The sequence below is a fragment of the Lygodium microphyllum genome, chromosome 15 (genome assembly GCF_053477565.2).
Source record: "Lygodium microphyllum isolate KBCC chromosome 15, Lygodium_microphyllum_v1.1.10, whole genome shotgun sequence".
Taxonomy (NCBI): Eukaryota; Viridiplantae; Streptophyta; class Polypodiopsida; order Schizaeales; family Lygodiaceae; genus Lygodium; species Lygodium microphyllum.
The window spans coordinates 60,513,235-60,539,647 of NC_141149.1; positions in this window are offsets into that span (position 1 = coordinate 60,513,235).

The window sequence follows — 26,413 nt, forward strand, 5'->3', positions numbered from 1 at the left end:
ATATACCCCAACAGTTCTCCTTGGGGGGCTCTAGTCTTGTTCCAAAAGAAGAAGGATGGTACACTTTGACTTTGCATAGATTATAGAGGTTTAAACCAAGTAACCATCAAGAATAAGTACCCCATTCCAAGGATAGATGAGTTACTCGATCGATTGCAGGGGGCAAAAATCTTCTTCAAGATTGATTTGAGGTCAGGATACTATGAGATCTATGTCAAAGAAGAGGATATTCCTAAGATGGCATTCAATACCAGATATGGTCATTTTGAATTCATAGTTATGTCCTTTGGATTGACTAATGCCCCTGCCACCTTCTTCAATAGGCTAATGCAAGACATTTTTAGACCATATCTCGATGACTTTGTACTTGTCTTCTTTGATGACACCTTGGTTTATTCCAAGAAAGAGGAGGATCATGAATCCCAAGTTTGCATTGTCCTTGACACCATGAGGACTCATAAGCTCTATGCTAAGAAGAAAAAGTGTGCCTTCCTCAAAAGGAAAATTGAATATCTTGGATTTATTGTGTCAAAAGAAGGAATATTTGTAGACCCTACAAAGGTTAAGGATGTCCAAGAGTAGTCTACACCGGCTACTATTAAATAAGTGTGTAGCTTTCTTGGATTAACAAGTTCGTACATGATCTTCATTAAGGACTATGCTTTAATCGTAGCACCCCTCACAAATTTGCTGAAAAAGTAAGTTACCATAGTGTGGACGCCCTCTAAACAAGAAAGTTTTGATCAACTCAAGCATAGCTTGGTGGCAGAACCAATTCTAAAGCTCCCTGACTTAAGCAAGGAATTTGAAGTTGTCATGGATGCTAGCTCACTTGCACTGGGCTGTATACTAATGCAAGAAGGTCATCCTATAGCCTATTCCTCGTAGAAGCAAAAAACCCATGAAAGAAATTATGCCATCCATAACCTGGAGCTGCTAGCAGTGATTCATGCCTCAAACTTTAGCGACATTACTTGCTTGGTAACAAGTTTTCTTTGGTCACTGACCATAAAAGCCTTAAATGTATCTTCACCCAGACCGATGTCAACATGAGCAGTGTCAATGGATTGAAGTTCTGCAGGAGTATGATTTTGAGATTAGTTGTCAGAGAGAATGTGGTTGCTGATGCCCTAACTTCAAAAGAAGAACACCCACTCTATGTCAAAAACAAGTACAAAGGGAAGAAATACATTGTTTGTGACTTTTGCAAAAGAACTGGGCACATTGAAAAATTTTGTCATGCCAAGAAAAGATCATAGAAGGCCTATTTTGCAACTGTCAAAGACGAAGAAGACCATGAAGAAGAAAAAGAGAAAGACACTTAAGAGAAAAATGACAAGCCTCATTAGTCCTTCGATTCCCACTATTCAGTCTAGCTTTTTTAAGCCTTGTATCTAAACTCTCTTATCATGGAGGAACCCTCAATGGCGGAATCATTCGCAACTATGGTGTCAATGCCTAGCAACCCTGTCCTTGAACTAGCTAAGGAAGAAGCTAGTCATGACCCATAGTCATGACCCAGAATATCTGGAGATGATGAAAATCTTGAAAAATGACCAAAACCCCAAACTTAAGGTCAAGTATCAAGAATTCTCCGTCAATGAGGGACTTGTCTATTTTAGGACAAGATTATGTATACCCTCGAACAAGAAACTCAAACAGAGAATATTTTGGGAAGCACATGACTTCCCCTTTTCAGGCCATCCCAGATATATCAAGATCCTCAACACAGTCAAGAAGAGTTACCATTGGGGAAGGCTTAAGGGAGACGTGCTCAAATATATCATGAAATGTTTGTCTTGCCAATGCATTAAGGTAGAACATATCAAGATGCCTAGGAAGCTGCAACCTCTTGACATCCCCCAAATGAAGTGGGAACTTATCAGCGTGGACTTTGTTGTTGGGTTAGCTTCATTGCAAGGAAGCTACAATTCAATTATGGTTATAGTAGGCATGCTCACTAAGGTTGCACAACTCGTCCCAATCAAGAAAACCTATAAAGCTTTAGATATTTCCTAATTATTCATCAAGGATATATTCAGACTCCATGGGTTGCCTAGAAGGATTGTTAGTGACTGCAACTCCCTCTTCACATCTCACTTCTACAAAGGGATATTCGAGGCCATTGGGACTCAATTATGTTTCAATACAGCCTATCACTCTCAAACTGATGGCCAAACAGAGAGGGTCAACCAAGTCATTGAAGATATCCTTAGATCTTATTGCTATCGCGAACCCAAGAAATGGATCCAATATCTACCATTGGTAGAGTTCGTCTTTAATGCTTCCTACCAACAAAGCATTCAAATGATACCTTTCCAAGCATTGTATGGGCATGATTGTCACACTCCATTGAACTTTTCATATCCTACTTTAAGGGTAGAAGCTTCCAAGGAAATTCTCGAGGAAATGGATGAGCAAGTCAAGGTCATCAGACTAGACATTAGAAGGATAGGCAGGAAACCTATACATATCTAAACAAACAATAGCAACTCTTCAATGAGGGAGATATGGTTTTTATTTGTGTACGACCCAAGAAGAGTTCCTTATCATTGGGAAAATTTAAAAAGCTGAGTCCAAGGTATTGTGGACCCTATAAAATCCTCAAATGCCTAGGGCCCAATGCCTACAAAATCCAACTCCCTAAGAACATAAAGGTTCACAATGTATTTCCTGTTAGTCTACTAAAGAAATATGTATCCAATCCTATCCATGCACTCAATGATCAACAAGTTGTAATGCCAAGCCAAGGAGTCCTTGAGCTCTGGCTAGATAGAATCCTAGACATTCGAAAAAAGGGATTGAGGAGTAGAATCCTCGAGGAGTACCTCATCCAATGGAAGGAGTTTCCAGAAGAAGATGCCACATGGATTGACAAGAGTACTCTCAACCAACAATACCCCCAATTCCTTTCGAGATGAGGACATCTTGATTCCTTAAGGAGGGAAGGATGTAATATTTCCCCCGCGTCGAATGACCCCCTCTTTAAACAACGAATTAAAAAACAATAATAATGCGCCCCCTTAATTGTGGCGCCAGCTAGCGGACGGAGCGGGGGGTTGCTGTGGATGACATGATGGCATGGTGGAGGGAGAGGGAGCCGTAGGGGTGGCCGACGGCGGCTGCTGTAGGAGGATAGGTTGACGTGGAGGAAACCACTGCTCTCTCTTCCCCTCCACTCTACTTTGCATATGGTAGCCATCCACCTAGCCGCCCTGATGGGGATAAAGGGGGGTCCATACCATGCTATTTCTCCCCCCCAATACCACTATAAAATCCCCCTTAGGCATGATAAGGAAGGGGGATTACTACCACTACCCTCCCCTGCTATGCTGGTCTGGAAAGAGAGAAAGAGAAAGACAGAGAGTGAGAGAAAAGAGAGAGAGAGAGAGAGAGAGAAAGAGAGAGAGAGAAAAGAGAGTGAGAGAAAAGAGAGTGAGAGAGAGTGAGAGAAGAGAGAGAGAGAGAAAGGAAAATGTCCCTTGGAAGCTTTCAAGCTTGCCTTCTTTTCCCCCCCTCTTTGAGAGGGTTCTCACGATCGATTTTTTTCCACAAGGAGTAAAGTCCCTTGTAGCCCGGGTGTGTATCCGCAAAGGAAAAGCCAAACTATACGATGCCTCTCAAGTGAAGTAATGTCCAATCAAGTGTGAACCCCACTTCAACAGATGGAGCTACGGGTCAAGGAGCCATGACACTCGGTAACCAGGTGCATTCCATAAATAATAAATGTGGTAGGAATCTTTGGAAAATGTAGATCGACTACATTAGGAGGAGTTTATCAAGCAAAAATCTACAATAGCTAACCACCAACTAGGGTGTATTATAAAAATAATGTTCAGCATTGTGTTTTATTGCACTTTGGCATGTTTTAGAACAAACAACTTGCACAAAAGTTTACACATTGGTGCACTCTGAAATCAAGGACTTTATTGATTGTGTTCGTAGCGCATTGCATTTATGCACTAGCATTGGCATTCTTGAGAGGTAAAAGAAACTGAAAAATGGGTTATCGTGATGATAAAACATAGTCATCATTAAGCAGAAATCATACTTTTTGCATCACGAAATTTGCAAAATTGGAAAGGTAGGTGTAAAGGCTTGAATAAAGTCCATGAGGATCATGAGTTGCCATGATAACGGTTAAGTATGTTTAGGTCATTGCAATACTAAGCCAGCTATTAGGCTCCTATAAACCTTCAGAGAGAAGTAGCTCACATTTGCATTAGGCCTGATGACTTCATGTTCCTCGCACAAAAGAAAAATACAAGTCTCTATTTATGATTTTCATAAGTGCATTGAAATGAATTCCCAAGAGTAGAACTCTATATTGCATCATCGTCTTAAGAAATACTCGCATCTAGATTGCATGGTATCATGGACGATTTCAATTGCACTGCTAGGGATTCATCTTAAAGATAGTTTTAAGACGTGCATATGAAGCTTAATTGCTCAAGGCAGTTGAATAAGATGAATTCTATATACGTAAGGATAGGGCTTAACTCGACTTATTTAGGGTCTAAAAGTAAATGAGTCAAACTATTGTTACATTCATAGGTTGAACTTGAGACAGGTGAACCACTCATTGGTCTCTATCCTACATCTGGCCGCAATAAAGCCAAAACAACCTCGGAGATATTGCCTTTAGCCATGATACAACTTGATGTTAATACAAGAAAACTCGAGTGTCATGTTCCCAAGACAAGAACCGTGGACTAAGGGCCAGCAAGCTAGGACAGCTACCATCTGATATAGATCCAATTGCATAATTGCTCGCTCCTATTACATAGGAGTGGGTTTGGAAAGAAGGTATTCTCTATCCCTAGGAGGATATTGGAAATTTATGTCAATGCAAGAAGGACAAATGCTAAGCATCAAAGATAGGGAATCCACCTTAGCATATGTCCCAATCACTCGCCTACACCATTGTTTGTGCTTGTAAATTTAGGAACATCACTTGTAAAAGATTGTATGATCCCAAACTCATAAAAGAAATGGGAATAATGAATCAGGTTGAACTTTTGGAGGGCACGCCAAACCACCTCCGCCTAGTCGCCAACCCTAGCTAAGGGGGTTCTAAATAGCCGTGATGGGAACGTGGACAGATCGAACCCACCATGAGAGGCTTCTCTGCGGGTTGGTTTGAATGTAAGTGGTTGATTGGATGATGCTAGGGGGGCTCTAGCTGTAAATTCCCTGCCTCTAGGTCCTACACTCAAATGATCTATGTGACTCGAGATAGATTCTTGAGGGCCCCTATTACTAGTGCAAGGGGCAGAATCTTGGAGGAAATAAGGTGCATCCTCACGGATTGTGGATATTGTTCATTTTTAACAAGACTTGTATCTCACTTAAAATGCTAATACTAAGTTTACTTCCAAGGAACGTGTTTGAAATTGTTTTTGTGTCAGTGCCATAAGATTAGGTGAATGAACCTTGTTCCCTAAAAGGCTTAATTAAGGAAGCTGCTTTTAAATGTCACACATAAATTTGATAGGGATAATTAGATAACTAAAGCATGCCTATATTGGAAAACGGGTGGGTGAAACCCCGATGGGTCCACCCTACTGCAGGGTAGTCCTAGAGAACTGGGAGGCTTCTCACAAGGTTTTATTGTCATTTGACCTTTAGGCAATGCCAGACTAGAACCCGATTCATGCCATTTTAGGGAACTAGATTGGGATTATGCCCTATGGGCTGAGAGGTTGAAGGGCACATCCCTCTCGATTCTCATTCTCCTTGAACCAAGTGCGGTATGGATATGCTTCTGATTGGGTAGCTTTGCGTAAAGTAGAATGTCCAAGACCCGACATTAGAATGCTAACAGGAGGCCTTGACAACTAGGGTCCCATGTTTTAGGTCAATCCTAGTGGGTTCGACCACGAACGTTTCTTTGTGAGGCAAACTCGGGAAACCCTAGGCAACAAACCCCGTGACATTCCATAGGAGTGCCGACGGTGATGCTTAGATTCATTTCTCGATGGACTACTAAAACGTGCTTGGATAGCCAATAGGCGGCCATGTTACACCGTACTTGATCTTGAGCTTCCTCTTCAACAATTGAAAGCTTCAAGGGGAGCTTTCATGGCTGCCCATAAGAACTCTTTGCATGCTGACCTCCATGTCTTCAATCTAAATGAATGGGGGCCAACAATGGTTGAAGGGCCACTTGAGGGCTGAGATTGAACAAGTCTTTGAGAATTTGAGAGCTTGAGTTGAGCTTCAATGGCTGCCCAAAATAGTTCACTACGATGCACTAGGATTTTCAGCTTGTGGAAGCTCAAATGTTGAAGGAGAGAGACCAAAAACATGATCAAGAGTCCCCATTAGTTGCTGGAAGATTAGGGAAGGCAAGGGAGATGTTGGTCACAACTCAGGAGAGGTAGGAGAGGAGCAAGTCAACTAGCATGAGAGAGACCAAGATCTTGATCAAGAGTCCCCATTAGTTGCTGGAAGATTAGGGAAGGCAAGGGAGAGGTTGGTCACAACTAAGGAGAGGTAGGAGAGGAGCAAGTCAACTAGCATGAATTGTGCTAAAAAATGTGAGGGTTGGCTAAAGGGCCAGACATGGCTAAAACCAAGCAAAGTGCTACTCAATTTAAAGACGAGGATGTAAGGAACCAAGTCCAAGTAGTGGTTGATGTCCTAGAGGAGTGGGAGTGAAGGTCTTGAGAGTTCTTGGACCTAGGCTGCCCATAAGAACTCTTTGCATGATGACCTCCATGTCTTCAATGTAAATGAATGGGGGCCAACAATGGTTAAAGGGCCACTTGAAGGCTGATATTGAAGAGGTTTTTGAGGATTTGAGAGCTCGATTTGAGCTTCAATGGCTGCCCAAAATAGTTCACTATGATGCACTAGGGTTTTTAGCTTGTGGAAGCTCAAATGTTGAAGGAGAGAGACCAATATCTTGATCAAGAGTCCCCATTAGTTGCTGGAAGATTAGGGAAGGCAAGGGAGAGGTTGGTCACAACTGAGGAGAGGTAGGAGAGGAGCAAGTCAACTAGCATGAATTGTGCTAAAAAATGTGAGGGTTGTCTAGAGGGCCAGACAGGGCTAAAACCAAGCAAAGTGCTACTCAATTTAAAGACGAGGATGTAAAGAACCAAGTCCAAGTAGTGGCTGATCTCCTAGAGGAGTGGGAGTGAAGATCTTGAGAGTTCTTGGACCTAGGAGACATGGTATCTTGCAAGGGAAGAGAGAGAGAAGGTCTAGAACAAAAAGTTACTCAAATTTTTGCTCTCCTCTAACTCTTTAGCCTTCAATTTTATATTGAGACCCCTAAAATTTTCATGGGAAAGAGTGACACCCTACTAAAATTAACAATTTTACATCTAGATATGTCAAAAGATCCAGCCATAGCTCTTGCTTGCCTTTAAGAAAGAAGACACTGATTGTAGTTCTCCTTGTTGTACTACCTTTATATATTGCCTAAGTAACTAGGGTTTTTAGATTTGAAAAGGGAACTAGATAGAGAAAGGGAAAGGGGAAAAGGACCAAAGCCTAAAGCTCTAATACCACCACTTATAATGAATGAGGTTGAGAGAAGAGAGGAGAATGAGTGAAAGAGAGAGAAAGAGAGAAAGAAAAAGAGAGAGAAAGACTAGAAGAGGAGAGAGAATGATAGAAAAGAGGGGAGAAAGAGGGAGGAAGCCATGGAAGCTAAAGAAGAAGGTGAAGAGTCGGTTCTTAATTATACTATATAGATGCCCTAAACTAGGTCTCTTATACCTTTTATACCCTGATCATTGTAATTGGATATCTAACCCCTAGTTTCCATGCATCCTGCTCATTACAGGTTGTGCATATAGTATATGCTAAAATTTCTTTTCATAATAAAGGTTTTTTCTTAGTATTAAAAAAGTGCAAATTTCTATGCATAGAAAAGGGCAAACTATTGATATTCCATTATCCAAAGGATATTAAAAAGATAGGGGATAACCAACATATCTTACATCAATTGAGCTTTCTAGCAACTCTCAAGCTTTTGGAAGCTCTCAAAGGTTTCAACCAAAAGAAGCTTTGTTGGCAACTCTCAAGCTATAATACGGGACAAAAAGACGACAAGAAGCTGCAATATGGTAACTTTGTTGTCTTCTAGATGTTGCTTAGGGGCAAATTCATATAACAAAAAGTGGCCTAGATTTGGTGGAATGCTATTATCCCATTGTTCAATATTTCAAAACCTTGGGATTTCAAACTTGAAAATTAGTATCACTTGCACTCACTAATCCACTATTTTAAAAACAAGTGACATATTAGGTAGAGAGAGAGAGAGAGAGCTGAATAGTTTAGTTAATTATTTAGTAAAATTATAATTTTTCATTTAATATTTGTTTGTCTTCCAACTTGTGGACAACACCCTCATTTCAAAGGAGATGCTCAAGTGTTATTGTGCCTACTCATTGTTGTCAACATACACAAACATACATATATATCCCCCTCCTTTCCCTTGTTTTTTGACATTATATACATTGTATGACCGACCATCTCTTATAGTTGTCATATACATTTTTTACAAAATTTTGCTCATCAACATATTTTATTTTCTAATGTGATGAGCCAATCCATTCTTTTGATTATTGAGAGCTTTGCCTTGGGGATCCCAAACCAACTAGAAGGCCCCCAAGCCTATGTGGCACACAAAGAGAAGCAGTTTCCTATTCAATAAATAAAAATATGGCTTTTTCTTGAAGGGTGAGTAGGTGTTATATTTATTTCTTATAAATCTTTCTACCTAACAAAAGACACTTACATACACATACTCTCTTTCTCTTTTTTAATTGAATATAGGATTGATCATGGTAAGGGGAAAGGTGAGCCTTTGAAAATTTGTATATGACTCTCTCTCTCTTTCTCTATGGAGAGAGATGAATTTCTTTTTCAATTAGACATATAAAATGAAATGATATTTTAATGATGAAACATGTACATGCAATGTGTACGTACTCTAAAAACATTTACAAATGCATATGCATCATAAAACAAGATTTGGATTCATTTTTTATTGAACATTATAGGCTGGGATAATAATTTTAATGGTTGAACATGTTTGTGCAATGTATACATACTCTAAAACCATACAAAAATGCACATAGACTATAAAAAGACACGAAAATAATATACACACGTACACATGTAAGTGTGCACACACTGACATGTGCAAACACATATGCACATCTATGCATATATGCAGACATACTCATACACACATAAATATATATGAGTAAGAGAAAAAATGGAGAGAGAGAGAGAGAGAGAGAGAGAGAGAGAGAGAGAGAGAGAGAGAGCAGAGGACATAGAGTGGGCACACACTTATAAAACGCACACTTACAAATATGCACACATGCAAACACACACATCCACACCCAAATATATACATATACATATACATGCAATGCATACAATATGTGCATACACATATATACACATGTGTACATATGCACACATATGAACTAAAGTAAGATGAGATACAATAGGAAAAAAAGGAAATGAGAGAAAAAAAATGATGAGGGTGAGAGAGGATAAACATTTATGAGATCACATACATACATACATACATACATACATACATACATACATACATACATACATACATACATACATACATACATACATACATACACATACACACATACACATACACACATACATACATCCATACATGTGTGTGTGTTTTTGTACATGTATATCATTCAAACACACACACCGACACCCATACTTGCAGACACATATTAATTATGTCTTAACCCTTAACTATTAACTTTATTATGCAAAATAAAACTTAATCTATAATCAATACATATATATATAGTTGATATTTATACTAGATATTAACACTGAATGATTTTGTATAATTATCACTAAGTTATTAATTAAATTAATTAAAATTATAATATACAATATATATATATATATAATTGTATATTTAATTATATTACATATATTAATTAATTAATTAATTATTAATTAATTACTAATAAAATATATATATTGTATACATATATAAAAATTAATAAATAATTTAATGTATATATATACTATATGTTATGTATATATGTTAATGTTTAACTATAATTTTTAATATTTATTATTTTAATAATAACTTATTATGTATAGTTATCTTTCATGTATTATTTGTATTAATGATAATTGTAATATACATACTACAATTATTAATAATTTTATATAATTGATTGGATCTTAATTATTAATTATTAATATACCAATTAATTATTATGAAAACATGTATAATTATATTTTAGTTAACATATTATACATATATAATTATGTACATATGTTATTAATTATGAATTGAGAGAGAGAGAGAGAGAGAGAGAGAGAGAGAGAGAGAGAGAGAGAGAGAGAGAGAGAGAGAGAGAGAGAGAGAGAGAGAGAGAGAAAGAAAGTTATATTAACGTCTTCTAAAGACCAAAACTGGCCTATGAGACAAACTGTGATACAACTGATGAGGTCCAGCTATCCAAAATAAAAGTGCTGAATGAAAAGCTAAAAACTGGAAACTGAAAATACGGTGCTGTGAGTGTGATAAGTGTCGTATATGTGTATGTGCGTATGTAGCTCTGGTACTCCAGATAATGGCTACAAAAGGGGAACAAATGTCGGCTGTGATAGGGGAACAACTGTCGGCTGTGATAAAGTGGTGCGATGTGTATATGTAACAGAGGCAGGGAGAGAGAGAGGGAGGGAGGGAGGGAGAGGGAGAGGGAGAGGGAGAGAAGAAGAAAAAAAAAGGAATTATCAATATAGTTTATGGGTTGTCAAATTTATGTGATGTTATTGGCTCAATATGTGAGGATAATATGCATGCTATGATAGCTCAATGTAAATAGAAATCACAATTGAACGTGTTTATCTTTTAGAAACTTTGGAAAATGGTCATAAATCCTGTTAATATTAGTATTTTGCTCTATATACATTAGTGCGTGCCACATATATATTACATTTTTGTGCATTCAGCATTGTTTTAGTATAAGTTCCAAAGCTTTCAAAGTTTAGATTTTATTTCCTATAGAAACCTCCCATAAACCCTCTTGCTACATGAAACATGCTTTCAAACCCTAGTGTAAAGCACTCATAGAACATCAATGTGAAGCATGGGAAGATTCTAGGTGCAGAGTACCTAGTAATATCCTATCAGCAAAGTTTTTTTCCTAAACATGATAACACGTGAATATACATAGGTGACACACAAAAGCAACTTAAATGATTGGATGTATCAAACTCTCCTTCCTATCAAAGTTTAATCATAGTTCTCTTATCTAGCCATGCTTTAAAAAGTCGATCTCAAGGGTTCTATCATGTATTTAATTGAGGAAGGCAAAGAAGATGGAAATTACCAACTTACAAATGACATCTCCATTTTTGTTCACTTTGAAGAGAGGGGCATCTAGAGTCAAAAAGTCAAATACTTGTGAGTTGTCAATTTGAAAAGAAAAACTCATTTGAAATCTTGTTTAAAGTTTTTATAACAAGTCTTTCACTTGCAAGAGAGGGACATTGAGAGTCACAAAGTCCAATACTTGTGACTTGTCAATTTGGAAATGATGACTCATTCAAAATCTTTTTCAAAGTTTTTGTAAAGTGTGGAGTTGTGTCATGAATCTTCTTTCTTATTGACTTTGGGCAAGTTTAAGGATGATATATGGCCTTAAAGCCCTCATTAAATGCCCCACCCAATCTTTAGAAATGTTTAAAAAGAAGACTAAGCCTTGAGCTATTTGTGACGTGATCACAAATAGTAAGAGTAGAGGTTGATTTCACAAGCTTACCAAAGACAAAAGAGTAATCTATTGCATGGATATAGTTGAATTATTTGCCAGAAAAGGAGGGAGTTCTATTCTCACTATTTTTGCATCCTTTTAAGTAGAGAGAGGAGGAGGGGGAGATACCTATCCTCAATAATTTTCAAATTGATTGATAGATCTTTTTCATAGCTCAAAAAGATGACCATAAATAAAAATTAATGTAAAGTAAATGACAAGTCGGAAAATTGATGTAGCAATACTTTAAAGCTATGGATTTCTTGTACCTACTTTAAGTTCCAAGTGAATAACAATTTGACCCATAAATTGATTAACACAAAAGCTTTCCCAAGCAATCAAGATTAAGTTTTCGTTATAGAAGCTAAATGGTAGACTATATTTTAAGGGTTTAGAATCTTCTACAATCATTATATTTATTAATATACTAGTTATCCAATACAATAGATATATACTCTACAAATTAGACATATGCGTGTCTAGAGATTTACTCCATGATTTTAATGTTTGTATGTGTACATATGTGCAAGTGGTGGTACCTTTTTCAAATGTTCTAGATACTAGTAGTCCTTTCATGTATATACAAATGTATCTTTTTTATATATTTCATTATAGAATCTAAAATCTAAATGGTAGACTAAATGGTAGATTAAGTTTTCATTATAGAAGCTAAATGGTAGACTATATTTTAAGGGTTTAGAATCTTCTACAATCATTATATTTATTAATATACTAGTTATCCAATACAATAGATATATACTCTACAAATTAGACATATGTGTGTCTAGAGATTTACTCCATGATTTTAATGTTTGTATGTGTACATATGTGCAAGTGGTGGTACCTTTTTCAAATGTTCTAGATACTAGTAGTTCTTTCATGTATATACAAATGTATCTTTTTTATATATTTCATATTATCATTAGTTACATAATGGCTATGTGTACATAGATTTGGATATATGTCTATGTCTATATGAAAATTCATATATAGATACATTTAATTATGTAGCATATAGACAAGGTAGTTGTGTGTGGAGTATATGCATGCATACTTGTATGCATCTATTTCTGTTTGTATCTATTTTGTGCAAGCATCTATCTATTTGCCTATGTGTCTATGTTCTACAATATGGATAATAAAGGATAAAAGAGTTACAAAGGTTGATCAATGTGAATATAGGAATTATGACCAGACATACAAGAGGCTGAATGTATCAAAGACAAAGGAGAGGAATTAAAATATATTTTGCTACTAACTATGAGAACACAAAAGTAAATGTGGAGAGAGAGAGAGAGAGATGTATTTAATTTCATTAAGAATAGTCAAAAGAAGGGGGAAATTTAAGAAAAAATAGTTTCTACACATAAAAAATTATGAAAAATCAAGAGAATTTTTGTGAATGTATAATGAAGGTGAAGTATAGATATTTACCTCAATTTTCCTTTGTTTGTATGTTAAAGTATATTTTAAAGCTTGCTCTATGGAAAAATGTCACGAAATCTCTCTACATTTATGCAATCAATCCAAATGTGAACAATAGGGAGTGTGAACCTAAAATGGAAGATGTTTGATTAAGTTGTTGATTTCTTTGCATATATTTGCAATATGGACCATCATGGTTTATATAAGTTTAAGAGGTTTAGTGGCAAGGTTAGCTTGATGCTATTCCCCCCTGGCAACATAGCACGACGACACAAAATTGTTTATGCCCTTCACCTTGGGGCTGGTTCTTAGTTAATTTTCTTGAGCACAGAGTGCCATACACTTTGCATGTGCAATTTAAATATGGTATCAAAAGATAAATTCTTGGATGCATGGCAATTGTATGTCTAGGTGACAACTAATGTTGAGAGTGTAAGATTCCCCTTTGTTGTAGATTATTGCGATATCTTTAGAGGAAATTGATTAAGTGAAGAATATATAATCTCTTGGATTGTTACGTTTATATTATGAGATGACTTTTTTAGGTTTGTGTTTTATATGTAAGACTACGCATCCTGGGGCCAATCCTCGAGGTGTAGGGCCATAGCATTGTGATGGAGGACAGAGCTCTTGTTGTATGTGAATCAAGGTGCTAGCCACCTATATGTTTAGGTACTCCCAGTATGGAGTTGGGGAAGAAAACCGGTGGACTATAATCAATACAAACATGTTATTTCTTTAGAGTAGTATATACGATCTTTAGAAGCTCCTAGCCATGAGGCCATAAGGGTGGTTTAGTGAGCTTAAGAGGCCCAACTAGAGCCTTAGAGCCATTGTTGAGCCTGTTTTAGGTTGTAATAGGTGGTGCATTTGCCAGGGGGCTGCTAATATGTAGCAGTTTCCTCACCCTAACAAATCAAAGAAAAAGGGCCACTATAAGTAAAGTTGCAAATTTTGTATCTTCACACCAAAGAAGCACCAAGATGTTTACATTGTAATGAACCCAACCACAAGACAATGCCCAAAGTTAGGCCAATCAAATTTCCAATGATAATTTCATGGTGAGAATTAAACAATTTCAGCCACAAAAGGGAAAGTAGTTATAGGGACCGGTCAGTGAGTTTATGCCAAAGAGCATTAAAATAGATCCATATTTGCTTATAGACACCATCAAGCCAAGATTCAATGACAAGCAAGAGCTGAAAGGGCTAGACTGTGAACTGAAATCATTAGGAGATATTCTCCTAAGCATAGTAGTTTGATGTCTTTGAGAAAGAGAGGACTTGTTGACCCAATTAGTATCCTAGTTAGTTTAGTAGGGGGAGGAGGAAGCTCTAGTGTTCCCCTTTCCCCGAAAAGTTAGCCTAGTTTGAGTGGGAGTGTAACCCCACCGATACAAATCCATAGAGCAAACTTGATCATCATGATGGTGCAACCCATTGCGATACCTGTAGGAATGTTGGATTTTACCAGTCCTAGGTTTCTCTCTACCCATTTTTAATGGGTTAGTAGAGGACGATGCAGAGTTGCACATAAGTGAGTTCTAGAAATTAATGTTCAATTACTGAATTCAAGACAAAGGACATCTCATGGTGTTTTTTAATATGAATCTGTAAGGAAGAGTTACAATGTGGTATCATGGCTTGGAAGCCGAAACCATAACCACAATCGACTTATTCTTTGTGACCTTTCAAAGAGAGTTTTTCCCTAAGAGAGGTGGTCAATATTGGCTACGGGTTTTGAATGTGACATGTCAAGAGCTCCATGAGAATGCTGGAGAGCCTATGCCAAGGAACTGGAAGAGGTGTTCACAAATTGCAAACCTCTATTTCTATTCTAACTACTACCCAATTACAATACTTTTTTATAAGGATCAGACCTCAATATCCAAGTGTAGGTGAGTAGTGTTGCTCTTGTTGATATAGAAACTGCTATTACAAAAAAAAGAGAGGTAGAATATCACTTAAAAGTAGCCTATACATCTAGGGTAAACCTAAATTCAAGTCTAAGTCCTGGCAATAATTTGACATGACCAATGGAAGTCAATGTGCAACTAGTATACCTATGACCAATTTGAATGGAAGAGGAAGCATAATACAAAATGTGCTTATGTTTTCAGCTCCTCTTAATGTTGTTACACCAATGGCTAGCCAAATGGTTCCATTAAACACTAGAATCCAAATGATGAACCCTAATGTTATGCCAATTGATCGATTGGTGGCCGATCCCTAATCAAGTGGTTAGGCCACCTAATGGCAAGGGGATGATCATGGCTATGATTCTAGTGCATCAAATGTTCTTGGCAAAGTTAAGAATATGATGAAGCATTATACTGATATGATAACAAAACAATATAGACAAATAGACATGGATGTTAATTTTCTCAAGAAGCAGCGAAACTTGATAGAAAGTAGACATCATGAAGAGGGAGTTCCATCAAGATTTAGCTGTAAATGGTGTGGTGGTCAACACTTTTCGATAAACTACCCTAATTTCAAATGCGATATATGTGGGAAGGCCAACCATCTAGCTAGTACTTGTTGGAGTAAGATTAGCTATTTTCAGCAAAAGGGAGTAAGCACCCAGGTCTGATTAACCATCAAGCATAAGGGAATAACCTTCAACAAGATGAGGGACCAAAGCAAATACTGCAGAAAGAGGAAAAGCTATAGTAGAAGAGATGCCTAGTGGTAGCGATGTCAGTCTTATCGAGGCTGTGCGTATCAACACCACTAAGGCTTCTAATCTACGAGCCATTACAAGAGGATAGAAGGTCAAAGAAGGCATTAGAGATAATCTAAAACCTATGAGACAAACCCTAAATAGGATGATAAGGGGATGCAAGTTCTCAATCCCATGTGGAAACCGGTCCTCTAAAAATTGCTAGTAGCAAAGCTAACTCTAATAAGGAGCGACCAAAGAAGAAAGTAAAAGCCAAGAAAGAGGCACCTATGTCTGTTCAGTGACTAAGAAAAAGAATGGTCTAGTGGAAAAAGAGAACCATTTCTAATTATCATGAATTTGATTTGACTAATTCTCTTTTTGAGGTAAAGCCTAATGTGAATCTCCTACAATTGATTAAGTTATCTTTAATGGTGTGTAAGGAGTTTAAGAAGATTCTTTGCACTAGGTATACAATCAAACCCTTGGGAATAGCCCATGTGGGAGATGATTGGTTTGAACATGTTGAAAAGCATTGCCCAAGGGTAGCAACATATGTTGATGGCACATTAGTGGATCATGCCATTGTGGACACATGATCCTTTGTCAATATTATGAGTTCAGAATTGATGGAAAGGCTAGGACTAGAAATTCAAAGGGATGCCTCCACAATTCTTTGGATGTGGTTGATGACAGTTCAAGACAACCGAAAGGTTGCATTACCAGTCCACATGACTATTGCTAATGTGGAATGCATTCTGGAATTTAGGATTATTAGGTTTGCGGGGCAGCCAACCTATCCAGTATTATTAGGAAGGCCATGGAACTTGCAATTTGGCTATCAAGTTGATATACCCACTGGTCATGTGATTTATGGTAGAGGTGCCAGACATGTAATAGTGGATGCATATCCTGAATCTCCTCAAAGTAAGAGAGTACCTTTATCTTCAATAGAATTAGTAGACCATGAGAGGATCCTTCTGGTAGTGATACTTCGTCAAGTGATGAATGAAGAGAGGGATCCACTATAGAAGACATCTACTAGATGACTCTGAATGAGCTAATAGAAGCTCAAGGTAGGATCAAAGATTCAAATGTGATTGAGCTAGATCTTGGTACATTGGATGATCCATGGTCGATTAAAATAGGATCTATGGTTAGTCTAGAAGAGAGGAAGCCTGACTATGTGTCCTTGATCTGATAATTTTGTGATATTTTTTCCTAGAGCTATGATGAGTTGAGAGTGTTGGGGGTAAAAACGCCTCCGCCTAGCCGCCCGTGTATTACTACACTTTACTACATTGACAGTACCCGTGCCACAGCACATTGCAGGTAGCAGGTGCCCATCACAGTCACTTATTCTTTATTCTTTTAGTGACAATTTGAATAAAGGAAGGCCCGGCCACACCTTGTGGTTGTTGGAGTACCCACTTTGAGTTTCTCTCTCTCTCTCTTGCTCTTGCTCTCCATCTGCCATAGCTCTCACCACCAAGCTTCTTCCTCCTGGGCTCTACTTCCCTTTCAACTGGTATCAGAGCAAAGGCATTGGAGCTTGCTTGGCATTCTCTTCAACCCAGATTTGAAGAGCTTCAACTCAAGCTTCATTTTGCGGCCTTCATTTGGCACCTTACAGGGCTGCACTGGAGTCCCTTGATCATTGCCAAGTGCTCACTAGCCTTGTTGAAGACTCCCCAACCCCCAAGAGCAGCCAACACAAAATGCGATGCATTTTTAGGGGGCTGGGCTGATCCCCTTTTGGCATTTCCAACTCCTTCCCCTGCTTCTGGACATTGTTTGCAAGCTTCCTGATCATCTTCAAACTCCTTGGCATTGGCTCTTGGCTCTCGATGATCGATATGAGTGATTCCACCTTTAGCCATTGCTGTATACACAGTCCCAAGACTGTCAAAAATAGGGAAGCACTTGATATTTGATGTTTGATGCGTCTTGGCATTGCCCATTTGATGCCTATTGATGCTCGGTGATACTTGGATGTTATGGGATGCTATGTCTATGATTTGCGACTGATTTGGAGCAGATTTGGGCACTAATTGAGCTTCATTTGACAATGAATATGGTGCTATAATACAGAGGGCTAAAGCTCATTTACTTGGTGTATGCCTTTGTTCTTGGATACGGGGTGCTTACCGATAATTTGAATGATCATACCGATGTATTTGGAGATTGTCAAATGCTTCTTTTTGGTTCCGAAATGCTTTTGAGCCTGGATTAGGCTCTTTCTTGGTTGTCATTCACTAGCATTTGGATTGAGTTGGCATGCTTTGGACCAATTTATGCCTATTGTCACTGCTTGACATTTGGGCTTCTTGCATTTATGCTTTGATCAGATATGGATGCCACTTGGTTTGCCCATGCATGACAACCACTTGGAGCTTCGTCTTTGGATGTATTTGAGCATTTTGGACCTACTAGGCATTACATTTGGTTGTCAGTTACATGTTATTTGAATGCTTTCAAGCTTATGCTTTACGGGTCGGAGATAGCTTGGGATTTATGCTTCAGATGTACCCTACTAGGATTTGGCATATCTGATGCTATGTACTCGATGTATTTGAGCATTGATTGCTCTATTTGCATCTGACTTTACTTCCAGTGGGAGCCTCTTGGCATATTCAGATGTACACAGAATTTTACTTACACTTGAGCTTGAGCTTGTGGAACAGTTACGTGCATTTGCTCTTTTAAGAGCTTTATGTTTGCAACTAATCTGTAGTGGGCTGATTTGATACGCCTATTGGGGTAGCACCCATCTCTGTCAAAAGTTTGTCAATTTTGTCTGCATTTTGGATGATTATGCATTGAGCTTCTTGCTCTATCAATTGTGCTTTTGTTTGGTCTCTTCTCTTACCCCAAGACCCATTACATGCATGACTTCTAGACCTATGAGATGTATCTTGCCTAACAGGTTATTGGTTTGACAGTTCTTGGTATCTTCTTGCCCCTTGACACTCACTATTGGATGTATCTTGCTACCTGGCAGTTGCAGTGACATATGTATCAGTGATTGCTTCACTTTGGGACAATTTTACATACTGCTGTAATTTATTCCAGCAAGCTGAAATTTGCAGATTTCGAGCATTTGTATGAGGGTCATGCTTACTATTTGATATTATCTTGGTCATATTTGGTGGACAAGTGGTTCTCTTGGTACTTTCCACTCTTTCAGCCAATTTTAGCAGTGGTTTTAGTGCATTTTCTGCTAATTACAACAACCTGTAATTTTGCATTTTTTCTTTGATTTGGGATAGTATCTGAAAGACACAACTCTCTTTAACATTGCCAAGTTGGATGGTATGGGTATTGGAAGTCCCAAATATGGCAAGTTTTGGTACAGAAGTTACAGATTAAACCATTGCATTTCAAGGGTGCTAAACTTGAGGATATGGATGATGATGTTTGGATGGAAGTTGATGAGCTATGCAAGTCTACCATTATCTTGTCACTCTTAGAAGAGGTCCATCATAATGTTGTTGAAGATAAGAATCAGAGTGCATGGGACTTATGGGAGAAGATTCATGAGCTTTATGCGCAGCAGAGTCCTACGTCACAATGTTTTGGCTGAAGCAGTTAATGGACCTTTGCATGAAGGAGGGGACATCCCTATCATCTCATTTCAGTGGTTTCTTGCTATCATGAAGAATCTATTGTCATAGGGTATTGAGTTCAAAGACAACTTGCACCCGTTGTTTTTGCTTGGCACCTTGCTTGAATCATGGGATGTCTTCCGTACTACCATATGCACAAACAAGCTTGATGGGTTGAAAATCAACGATGTTGAGAGTGCTTTATTGACTGAGGACATCAACATGAAAAACAATGATGCTTCCCACTCTTCACATGTATCGACCGTTAGAGGTGGCAGACATGGCAGTCATGATAATGATCATAAGGGAAAGGACTCTCAGAAATCTAGGTCAAAGTCACATGGTCACAGTAAGTCCCGTGGATGGAAGTCTAATCTTACTTGTCATAATTGTGGAAAGCAGGACATATTAGGCCACAATGCCATAAGATGCGTGATGATAAGTGCAAGGAAAAGGAAAAAGAGAAAGTGCAAGAAAAGACTTCTCAGTGCAGTATTGTACCTACAAATTCTAGTGTGAAGATAGAAGAGGTTGATGTTATGCAGGGCATTGATTCAGATGATGATTACATACTTGCAACTTCTTCATACAATGCCTTACAGGCTTCTGAGATACATTCTATGTATGCGTAGTGCTGGCTCTTGGATTCGGGTGCGTCCTTTCATGTGACACCCTGTAGAGATTGGTTTCATACCTATCGTACCATGTCTGGTTCTGTGCATCTAGGTGATGATAGGTCTCTTAACATTGTGGGCATTGGAGATGTTAGGCTACAGTTTCCTTCTAGTAGTTCTTTTATTTTGCATGATGTACGCCATGTACCTGCGTTGACTCACAGCCTTATGTTAGCTGGATAGCTTGATGATGCAGGGTATTTTGTGTCTTTTGGAGACTATACATGGAAGATTACTCGTGGCAAGCTTGCACACTTGTAAGAGTGCCAAGTCTGGTAGCCTCTATCCCTTACTTATATCTAGAGCTACATTGGATCATGTTTTGTATGTGGGTTCTATCCCCCATGTATCCCTTTGGCATGCTCGTTTGGGACATATGTCCCTTAAAGGAATGAAAATAGTCCGTGCTTTGCAGTATCTTCCACCTTTTGACTCTTCACATTTTGATTCTTGTGATCATTGTTTGTATGGCAGGCAAACTAGGAATACACATAAAAAGTCTAGTAAGAAACGCATGGGTGAGCCCTTGGCTCTTGTGCACTCAAATGTATGTGGGCCCATGCCTAGGTGGAGCAAAGTATTTTGTTACTTTCATAGATGATTACTCACGTGAGGTTTGGGCTTATCCCATAAAGAGAAAATCCGATGTCTTAGACACATTTCAGCATTGTCTTGCATTAGCAAAGAACTAGTTTGGGAATAGACTGAAATGCTTAAGGTCAAATAATGGGGGTGAGTATGTATCACCTGCTTTTGAGCAGTTTTGTGATGAGCGGGGTATTAAGCATCAGTTGACCACCCCTTATACCCCTCCCCAAAATGGTATGACTGAACGCATGAATAGGACCATTCAGGAAAGGGTTTGTAGCATGCTTAGCCAAGTTGGCTTACGACAGCACTTTTGGGTTGAGGCACTTACTACTGTAGTGCATCTCATTAATAGGTCACCTAGCAGTGACATTGACTTTCAGGTTGCAGAGGAGGTATGGGCAGGCAAGCCCCCCTCTTATGATCATTTGTGTGTCTTTAGATGTGAGGCATTCTACCATGTGCCCAAGGACAAATGCAATAAGCTAGATCCTAAAAGTGTCAAATGCATTTTCATTGGCTATGGAGATTCAGGAGAGATAGGTTACCTCTATGGGATCCGCAGGTGCGAAAAGTGATCTGCAACCATGGTGTCATCTTTTATGAGGACAAAATGCATAAGCATCCTGAGAAAGTGGTTGAGGTACGCAAAGTTATCTTTCAGGAGGAGCCACCTACTCCCGTACAGCCCGTGCTAGATAGCGTGCAGCATCACGTGATGCTCATGGCCTAACTGTAAGACATGCTGATGTTAGACAGGATGTTGGTCAGGAAGCAGAGCCTCGGTTGAGGCGTTCTATTAGATATAGATGACCTCCTGACCATTTTGTGCCCTCTATGGATTATGTATTGGTTATAGATGCAAGAGATCCTCTCACTTATGATGAGGCTATGCACAGGGGTGATTGTCAGGGCTATGCAGTCTGAGATTGACTCATTGCATAAGAATCAGACTTGGGATTTGGTTTCCTTGCCTCATGGTAAGAAGGCTTTGCCATGCAAGTGGGTATAGAAGCTGAAAAGTATCCCATGGACACCCCAAGCCGGCATACAATGCTTGATTGGTTATTAAGGGCTTTAAGCAGGTGATAGACCTAAAAATGGGCCAGCACTGGCTCATGCACTAGCCGGACCTCGTCACTATGCACAAGACAACCCCTCGGCCTCGCGGCCAAGAGCGTCTATCAAAATCTCTGCCTTCCTAAACATTGCGTTTGTAATACGTTGTAGTCCAACTGATCCTAGCCCACTACTCCTCAGAGGGAGTCCCTTTCTCATAGCCAAAAGGCTCGAATCACATACACATGGGGTTCCTCCTACGGCTGAATGCCGTCAACCCTCTGCGACTCTCCTACACCTTGGGGATTGGCCCCTCGATGCATCGCTCAACACTTAGACATTCCGCACAAACGTCGCTCAAGGTACCAAATAAACGTGTCCAGGAATGTACCATTATCCTTACTTGATTTCCCCTCTAGGATCCCACGACTAGCCTACAGCATGGGTATCTCACTGCCTCTCAACGTAGGTCATGTCCTCATAAACCAATTGCAATGCATGTCCAGGAGTTGATCACTGATACTTTTAAATTCTTTTCCATGCTCCATGCATTTGGTGGATGTCTAGTGCTCAAACATTTAGCAAAACAGTATCGTGCACAAGTGCAAAAACATCCCTTTCATGGTTTCTTTCTAACGATTGTATGCTTCGTTGCATGGCATTTTACGGCTTTTTCCATTAAATTTCATATCAAAAGCGGACAAAACCGAACTAAAACATGGAAGCAAGGCTGATCTGAAGCAAATCTTCATGCCTTAGCCTCACTATACATTCGCGGACATTACTCATAATTTTCCTAATTTTTCGAAGCCCAAAATATAATTTTTCCCTATTTTTTAGGGTTTTTCCACCATTTTCTTGCAATTTTTCCCATTTTTTAATTGCTAAAAATTAATTTCAGTTTATGGGCTGTGGCCCTTAGTTCATTTCAGCAGAAACAAGAATTTTAGTAGGTGTGGATTAATTTATTGCATCATTTTTAGCCCAAAAAACCCTATTTTCCTTCATTTTTATGGTTTTTCGTGTCTCGGTTTTCCATTTTCTGCTATCCCACACATGTTTTTCTGATTTTTAAATAATGAACAGCCAAAAAACAGCTCAAAGCACGACATACTCAAAACTCAATCCATATGAACACATTTTTATTAACCAAATTTGCACCAAAATGCCATTTTCTTTGAAAAAACAATTATTACCGTGTCTTGCGGGTTTTTCCATTAAATTTGGCACGTCCCACGACTGATTTCCAGCCATGAATTCCACTTGGAATCAGCAATCTACAATGATTATGCATTGCCCTTCAGTCTCGTCAAGAATCGGCATCCATCCGGCCATCCATTTCCATTCTACTCTTCTACGCATGAACGGGGGTTAAGAGGAGAGAGAGGGAGGAGAGAGAAAGACTGATTTTCTCTCTCTCTCTACAGTCCACCATTGCGGGAGCGGAGACCGGCGATACGGAGCGTAGACTAGAGGCAGAAGCCCGGCCTGATCATCTTCATGGCTTGTGTATGAAGCCTCATCATGATTGTGGGGGGGGGGGGGGGGGGGGGGGGGGGGGGGGGGGGGGGCGTGGCGCGATTTTTTCGGCGGCTGAAAAACAGCTGCCCCCCCCCCCCCCACATCACGTTTTTTGGAAGGGGGGGGGGGGGGGGGGGTGCCAAAGGTCACCCCCCTCCCTTACACCTCTTGGGATTTCCCAATTTGGACCCCCCTTTGGGCACCCCGGCCGGTTTCGGGCCATCTTCCGCGTACGGACTCCGATCGTCCGTCTGAAAATTTCTATGAACTCGTCTCGACATCCTGCATTGACCGACAGCTCCACTGACTGGTAGAGGTGCACGAAAAAATTATGAAAATTCTCGGAGTGTCGTACGGGCGCCCGTCAAGCACTTGACGCTTAAAATCGTCCTAGGTCGAGCTGCCGCCTTCGTGGTTGAGCATTTTCCCCCACATTTCCACATTTTTCTCCTATTTTTAGGCACGTTCCGGGGCCTAAAATCCATCCTTCATTGGCGACCACGGGATAGGACGACTCAGTCCGTCGAACCCACGAACATATCTGCACATAAACAACCAAAGAAGCATCAAACTGATACAAAACAAATATATACTAAAACTCAGCACAATGCTCCCCCTACCCTTGGACAGAACCAAGGCATGACATCCACAAGGAATAGGCCTAGCATCATCTAATAGAAGACCCGAAGTGAGTCACTAACCAACTGCTCCAACACAGCCAAACTAAAAGACCTATCAAAGAGGTTGCCCTAAGTGGTAATCTGAACTACTTACCAACTAAAGACAACACAACTAGGAGCTCCTACAAGGCGAGGACTCCTATAGCCTGATCAAAGAATATGTTCTTTCAGTACATTTCTTCTTTTAGGGTTTTTATTTTATTGACATACTTGGGCATGTAAAAAGGAGGGAGCTGAGCGTAGCGACCCAAGGAGAACAGGGCATCGGTCTCAGGACCTGTCTCGGCACCCAAGAACCTATCAAGCCCTCGCAAGGTGACACTTAATCCTTTTCTAACGCTCACTTTTATTTTCGCTCCAACCTTCATTGTTTTGGTCTTTCATTTGGTTTGCAGCAAGAAGCCACCCCTAGGAAGACAAGGTATCGGCCCCGGGTCTGACTCGTCCCCAGGAACCTACCAGGCCCTCGCAAGGCAATGATCAACTGCTTATATATTTTCATTTCTGTTCTTTTCTTTGATAGGGGTTAGAACCCCTTTTTACACAACTTCGTATTTATATTCATCTGTTAGGATGTGCCCGATTTCTTGGCATCATTAGTATTATCTGCTGACAGGCTTTTCTAACTGCCTCACTACTAACAAGAACTCCTAGAACGGCTGCCTAGCAGGTTAGCAGAACAGGGCCACTAGGGCGTCCCTCTAAAACAGGTCTTTCGATGTCGGACAATGTCTTTACAGGAGGCAATGACTACTCCAACCTCCCTCAAACATACTTAGCCTAAACTTGGGACTTCATGCCTTGGTTGCCGATCCCTAACAAAAATGTGTCCCCTTGACAAGTACAAATACACATATAACAGGAAAGAAAGATACTCGTAAAGGAGAAATATCACCTGGATTGGCCATAAGAAGCTTCCATCGCAGTAAAGGCTCCGCCAGGCTCCACCAAAGTCCATGAACCACGAAATCTGTCCAGCACAACACTTAAAACAAAAACCCGATTAAACGCACCCGCACTAGACAGGGAAATGGCCCTCTTGGCCTAATGAAATCAAACATGACTTTGCATAACATCCTCCTGGAAACAACCATGATAGACATCAAAGCATACTATTCCCAGGGGAACAAAGGCTCGTAGCCCTAAACTAGATGCATTAAATTATGACCTATCCCTCCTGCGTATATCGCAAGAGGTGTGCACATCACATGTCGTCGAATCAGTCTATGGGTCCAAGATAATAACGGCAGATGAGTCTCGCTTACCCTCTGCATCACCCAAATTAACCATCGTCTGCCAAAGAGGGCATGTTTAGAAAGCATACCCCACAACCGACCAGGTCCTGTCTCAGCATCAATAGATATATTGGGACAAGGGCCACAATTAAAGAAGAGGTCCTCTTCATACGCAAGATTAGCCAAAGAATCGGCAAACTGATTCCAATTCCGTGGAATCAGCTGAAAAGACACTCTGTCAAATTCGTCTAGCAGGGCTATGGCAGTATGATGGTACATACAAAGGATGGGGTTTCGTACCATGTACGTCCCATTGAGTTGATTTAAAACCAACTGAGAGTCCCCTTTCACCAACAACTGGCGGATACCACCCTTCTTCACAATATTCAAACCCATAATCAGGGCTTTGTATTCTGCCATGTTATTGGTAAAATTCACCCCGAGATAAACAGCTAACTTCATGACAATGCGTCGTCGGGTGTCTCGGATGACAACTCCTACACTTCCTTTTTTGCATGGACCCCTGGACGCCCCATCAAAGTACAAAGTGTACGTCCATAAAGGGTTTACATATTCTGCCATCTTGAACTCTACTCTAATTATGGTAATCGAAATTAAGCATATTCAATGGGTGGACTGTAGGTTCCATCCCTCCATCGTCATTGAATTCAACAGGGATACTCGTCAAAATTTGTAGGCAGTGATGGCAGGAGACCTTGATCTCCCAAATAAATGTCCTGCCTTCTTGCTCAATCACCTTGTATCCTTTGCTCCACCAAATGAGCTTTCCCTGATGATACCTTTGCTCTAAATATGGGTGTTCTAAATAAGGGATCAGACGACCCATCAACCTCTATCACGATTTCCTTGCAGATGTTTGATCGATCTAGCCTAGACCTGCAAGGCAGTCATAGCATTAGTGCAGTCAGAAATAATAAGGTTTAATCTTATTAAGATTAACCTTATTTTTAAATTCTATCCCCTTAACAACACTGTAGATTTATTCTTTCCTATTCTAACGATCCTATAGGGCCCATCCCATTTGGGTTTTAGCTTGCCTGGAAATAATTCTCGTCGTGCGTCATAATACAGAACAAGCTGTCCTTTCTTGAAGGTGTATTTCTTGGCTTTGAGGTCGTGTAGCTGCTTCATTCGGCGCTTTGCCACTTCTTGGTGCAATAAGCT